Source organism: Amphiura filiformis, chromosome 2 (assembly GCF_039555335.1).
Source record: "Amphiura filiformis chromosome 2, Afil_fr2py, whole genome shotgun sequence".
Lineage (NCBI taxonomy): Eukaryota > Metazoa > Echinodermata > Ophiuroidea > Amphilepidida > Amphiuridae > Amphiura > Amphiura filiformis.
Window position 1 is genome coordinate 3,778,459 of NC_092629.1, and position 6,547 is coordinate 3,785,005.

Consider the following 6,547-nt stretch of genomic DNA (forward strand, 5'->3'; position numbering starts at 1 on the left):
ATCAGTTGGCACTACTCTTGCAAGTAGTTTTGATGAAATTAATGAGGACAAAGGTGAATCATGCTCGTCTTCTGAGGTTAATTTCAATTTCAGTACAATTACCTCCGACTTTGTTCATGAACAAATTTGTAAGTTTTCAAATGATAAAGCAACAGGTCTTGATGGTTTTCATATCAAACTTCTCAAGTTAGCATCTCCTATTATTTGTGAATCTATTGCTTATATTTGTAACCTCTCACTTTATTCATCAACATTTCCATCTGATTGGAAGAGAGCCAAGGTAACACCAATCTACAAAGATGGTGATAAAGGTGATGTTGGCAATTATCGCCCTATATCAGTTCTACCTATTATTTCAAAAATTATTGAACGTGCAATTCATAATCAACTTTATGACTATCTCAGTATCAAAGGCATTCTTTCCCCAAGTCAATCTGGTTTTCGTCCTAATCATTCTTGTGCCACTACTTTACTTGATGTTCAAGATTATATTTTGAAAAATATTAACAATCGTCGTGCCATAGGTGCTATTTTTCTTGACTTGAAGAAAGCCTTTGACACTGTAAATCATAATCTACTTTTGAATAGACTAAGTATGTATGGTGTTAACGGGTATGAACTTAAATGGTTCAAATCGTATCTGAGTAATAGAAATCAGTGTGTAAATATTAACTCGGTTCTTTCTGACTTTAAACCTGTTAACATAGGTATACCTCAAGGGTCTATCTTAGGACCACTTCTCTTCATAATTTTTGTAAATACTTTACCACAAAGTGTATCATGTAAATCTGTCATGTATGCTGATGATACCACCCTTCTTTGTTCTTCAGAAACTCCATCCCAACTTCAAACTGATCTTGAAAATAATTTGAATAATATCGCTGATTGGTTTCAAAAAAACCACTTAACTTTGAATATCAAAAAGACTAAATTTATGATATTTGGTACATGGCATGTTCTTTCTAAATTTGATGATATTAAGTTAAGTTATTGTGATCAAACCATTGAAAAGGTTGACCAGTTTAAATACCTTGGTGTTATATTTGATTCAAACTTAACATGGTCTAACCATATCAACTATGTTTCTAAAAATATTTCTAAAAGATGTGGTGTCATAAATCGTATTAAGTATTATCTTCCACAGTCGACTTTGACCATGCTGGCAAATGCTCTTGCTTTACCTCATTTTGATTATTGTAGCCCTGTATGGTCAAATTGTTCTGGGAACTTGCAAACTCTCTCCAAATCCTTCAGAACAGACTTGCAAGAATTATTTTGTCAGCTGACATTAGAACTCCAACAGATGAAATGATGGATAAGTTAAATTGGATTAAGCTTGACAAAAGGTGGTATAATCATTTGTTAGTTATTGTTTTAAAATGTATTAAAGATCAAGCGCCTTCATACTTATCATCAAACCTTACATTTACACATTCTGTACATAATATTGAAACCAGAGGCCAAATTTCTAATATGCTTTATCTACCAAAATGGAACTCAAATTCTGGTAAACGTACTTTTAATGTTAGAGCTGTTAAAATATGGAATAATCTTCCATCTAACATTCGTAGTAACTTCAATACAATGAGTCTCTCAATGCTAAAGAATGCTACTTTGCACACCTCAACCAAGACTATTTAATTCATCAGCATAAGTTTATAATGTAAACATAATTATTTCATGTTCAAGTATGTATATTTTTCCTCATGTACTCAGTATGAATACTATTGAAGTTGTATTTTAATTTGTAAATGTATGGCTACTATCTATATAAGTTGTATTTTTAATTTGTTAATGTACGGCTCTTGCAGGGCCCCCAGGAAGATCAGTGTTTTCATTGATGGGATTACCCTGCTTAAAGAAAGTATAAATAAATAAATAAATACCACCAAGACGTAATGTAAAGTTAGAAAGATCTTCATGTACCATCAAGCAAGAGGTAATGTAAATTTAGACAGATCTTCATGTACCAACAAGCAAGAGGTAATGTAAAGTTAGGCAGATCTTCATATACCACCAAGCAAGAGGTAATGTAAAGTTAGGCAGATCTTCATATACCACCAAGCAAGAGGTAATGTTAAGTTAGGCAGATCTTCATATACCACCAAGCAAGAGGTAATGTTAAGTCAGGCAGATCTTCATATACCACCAAGCAAGAGGTAATGTTAAGTTAGGCAGATCTTCATATACCACCAAGCAAGAGGTAATGTTAATGTAACGAAGTGGTGGCATGGCAATAACACAAAAGTACACTCATTTGATGTAGTTCAATCATTAAGCGTAACTCATTTATTTCTTCATATCGGCTTTATACATTTCGATGGCTTTATTTCTTAATCGACCACCTCAGTCAGGTGGTCTCTGCATGAGTCAAGATGTAAAAGTAGACTAAAGATGGAGAGGAAGTCTCTCCATATACATACAATTATTGAAGGAATCATAATTAAGCTTTGTAACAGTAATTGGCACTAAGCTTTCCTGACCAATCACAAACTTCCAAGTAGCTTTAGATACCAACTTGCATTTAACTTTAGACCAATCACAGGACTGGTATCATTCAGATCACCAACAAAGTGGGTGGTGTCCCTTGAGATGGTCTAAATCTAGGAAAAGGGGTGGTTTGGCCTATAAGAAGATAAATTAATAATATTCTGACATGTTATTTCCTTGGCCAAAACCACATCGATGATTATTTGGTCAGATTAGTCAGGAATCAGGATTGAAGTGACCATTGCTTTTGAACATACCATCTGTCGTGGCGGACATGGTCATTAAATTAGGAATGCATCTCCTCAACTTAATGTGTGAGAAGTTCCACTTTCTCACCCCAGAATTTCAACTCTGTACAAGGGTGGGCTTTTTAACTTTCTCTTTGAATGCTAAAGCTATACTAATATATGTGGTTTTATCAATCTGTATACTGTTTAGTATACATTTATAATCGAAACAATATCTGTAAATATGAACATAATTAGTGAGCAAATATGAATGGCAAATTGTTATTTAATATCCCTCAATTAGGGATCATCCTATGTCACAGTTAAGTTAGGCAGATCTCAAGTACCATCCAGAAAGATGTAATGTAAATTTAGGCAGATCTTCATGTACCACCAGGCAAGAGGTAATGTTAAGTTAGGAAGATCTTCATATACCACCAAGCAAGATGTAATGTAAATTTAGGCAGATCTTCATGTACCACCAGGCAAGAGGTAATGTTAAGTTAGACAGATCTACATATACCATCAAGCAAGAGGTAATGTAAAGTTAGGCAGATCTTCATATACCACCAAGCAAGAGGTAAAGTAAAGTTAGGCAGATATTCATGTACCACCAAGCAAGAGGTAATGTTAAATTATACAGATCTTCATGTACCACCAAGCAAGAGGTAATCTAAAGTTAGGCAGATCTCACGTACCATCCAGCAAGATGTAATGTAAATTTAGGCAGATCTTCATGTACCACCAAGCAAGAGGTAATGTAAAGTTAGGCAGATCTTCATATACCACCAAGCAAGAGGTAATGTAAAGTTAGGCAGATCTTCATGTACCACCAAGCAAGAGGTAATGTTAAGTTAGACAGACCATCAAGAAAGAGGTAATGTTAAGTTCGGCATATCTTCATGTACCATCAAGCAAGAGGTAATGTAAGGTTAGGCAGATCTTCATGTACCATCAAGACGTAATGTAAAGTCAGGCAGATCTTCATGTACCACCAAGCAAGATGTAATGTAAAGTTAGGCAGATCTTCATGTACCACCAAGCAAGAGGTAATGTGTTAAGTTAGACAGATGTACCATCAAGCAAGAGGTAATCTAAAGTTAGGTAGATCTTCATATACCACCAAGCAAGAGGTAATGTTAAGTTAGGCAGATCTTCATGTACCACCAAGCAAGAGGTAATGTTAAGTTAGACAGATCTTCATGTACCATCAAGCAAGAGGTAATGTAAAGTTAGGCAGATCTTCATATACCACCAAGCAAGAGGTAATGTAAAGTTAGGCAGATCTTCATATACCACCAAGCAAGAGGTAATGTAAAGTTAGGCAGATCTTCATATACCACCAAGCAAGATGTAATGTAAAGTTAGGCAGATCTTCATGACCACCAAGCAAGAGGTAATGTTAAGTTAGGCAGATCTTCATATACCACCAAGCAAGAGGTAATGTAAAGTTAGGCAGATCTTCATATACCACCAAGCAAGAGGTAATGTAAAGTTAGGCAGATCTTCATATACCACCAAGCAAGAGGTAATGTAAAGTTAGGCAGATCTTCATGTACCACCAAGCAAGAGGTAATGTAAAGTTAGGCAGATCTTCATGTACCATCAAGCAAGAGGTAATGTAAAGTTAGGCAGATCTTCATGTACCACCAAGCAAGAGGTAATGTAAAGTTAGGCAGATCTTCATGTACCATCAAGCAAGAGGTAATGTAAAGTTAGGCAGATCTTCGTGTACCATCAAGACGTAATGTAAAGTCAGGCAGATCTTCATGTACCACCAAGCAAGAGGTAATGTGTTAAGTTAGACAGATGTACCATCAAGCAAGAGGTAATCTAAAGTTAGGTAGATCTTCATATACCACCAAGCAAGAGGTAATGTTAAGTTAGGCAGATCTTCATGTACCACCAAGCAAGAGGTAATGTTAAGTTAGACAGATCTTCATGTACCATCAAGCAAAGGTAATGTAAAGTTAGGCAGATCTTCATATACCACCAAGCAAGAGGTAATGTAAAGTTAGGCAGATCTTCATATACCACCAAGCAAGAGGTAATGTAAAGTTAGGCAGATCTTCATATACCACCAAGCAAGATGTAATGTAAAGTTAGGCAGCTCTTCATGACCACCAAGCAAGAGGTAATGTTAAGTTAGGCAGATCTTCATATACCACCAAGCAAGAGGTAATGTAAAGTTAGGCAGATCTTCATATACCACCAAGCAAGAGGTAATGTTAAGTTAGGCAGATCTCACGTACCATCCAGAAAGATGTAATGTAAATTTAGGCAGATCTTCATGTACCATCAAGCAAGAGGTAATGTAAAGTTAGGCAGATCTTCATATACCATCAAGCAAGAGGTAATGTTAAGTTAGACAGATCTTCATGTACCATCAAGCAAGAGGTAATGTAAAGTTAGGCAGATCTTCATATACCACCAAGCAAGAGGTAATGTAAAGTTAGGCAGATCTTCATATACCACCAAGCAAGAGGTAATGTAAAGCTAGGCAGATCTTCATATACCACCAAGCAAGATGTAATGTAAAGTTAGGCAGATCTTCATGACCACCAAGCAAGAGGTAATGTTAAGTTAGGCAGATCTTCATATACCACCAAGCAAGAGGTAATGTAAAGTTAGGCAGATCTTCATATACCACCAAGCAAGAGGTAATGTAAAGTTAGGCAGATCTTCATATACCACCAAGCAAGAGGTAATGTAAAGTTAGGCAGATCTTCATGTACCACCAAGCAAGAGGTAATGTAAAGTTAGGCAGATCTTCATGTACCACCAAGCAAGAGGTAATGTAAAGTTAGGCAGATCTTCATGTACCATCAAGCAAGAGGTAATGTAAAGTTAGGCAGATCTTCATGTACCACCAAGCAAGAGGTAATGTAAAGTTAGGCAGATCTTCATGTACCATCAAGCAAGAGGTAATGTAAAGTTAGGCAGATCTTCGTGTACCATCAAGACGTAATGTAAAGTCAGGCAGATCTTCATGTACCACCAAGCAAGAGGTAATGTGTTAAGTTAGACAGATGTACCATCAAGCAAGAGGTAATCTAAAGTTAGGTAGATCTTCATATACCACCAAGCAAGAGGTAATGTTAAGTTAGGCAGATCTTCATGTACCACCAAGCAAGGGGTAATGTTAAGTTAGACAGATCTTCATGTACCATCAAGCAAAGGTAATGTAAAGTTAGGCAGATCTTCATATACCACCAAGCAAGAGGTAATGTAAAGTTAGGCAGATCTTCATATACCACCAAGCAAGAGGTAATGTAAAGTTAGGCAGATCTTCATATACCACCAAGCAAGAGGTAATGTAAAGTTAGGCAGATCTTCATATACCACCAAGCAAGATGTAATGTAAAGTTAGGCAGCTCTTCATGACCACCAAGCAAGAGGTAATGTTAAGTTAGGCAGATCTTCATATACCACCAAGCAAGAGGTAATGTAAAGTTAGGCAGATCTTCATATACCACCAAGCAAGAGGTAATGTTAAGTTAGGCAGATCTCACGTACCATCCAGAAAGATGTAATGTAAATTTAGGCAGATCTTCATGTACCATCAAGCAAGAGGTAATGTAAAGTTAGGCAGATCTTCATATACCATCAAGCAAGAGGTAATGTAAAGTCAGGCAGATCTTCATGTACCACCAAGCAAGAGGTAATGTTAAGTTAGGCATATCTTCATGTACCATCAAGACGTAATGTAAAGTCAGGCAGATCTTCATGTACCATCAAGCAAGAGGTAATGAAAAGTTAGGCAGATCTTCATGTACCACCAAGCAAGAGGTAATGTAAAGTTAGGCAGATCTTCATGTACCACCAAGCAA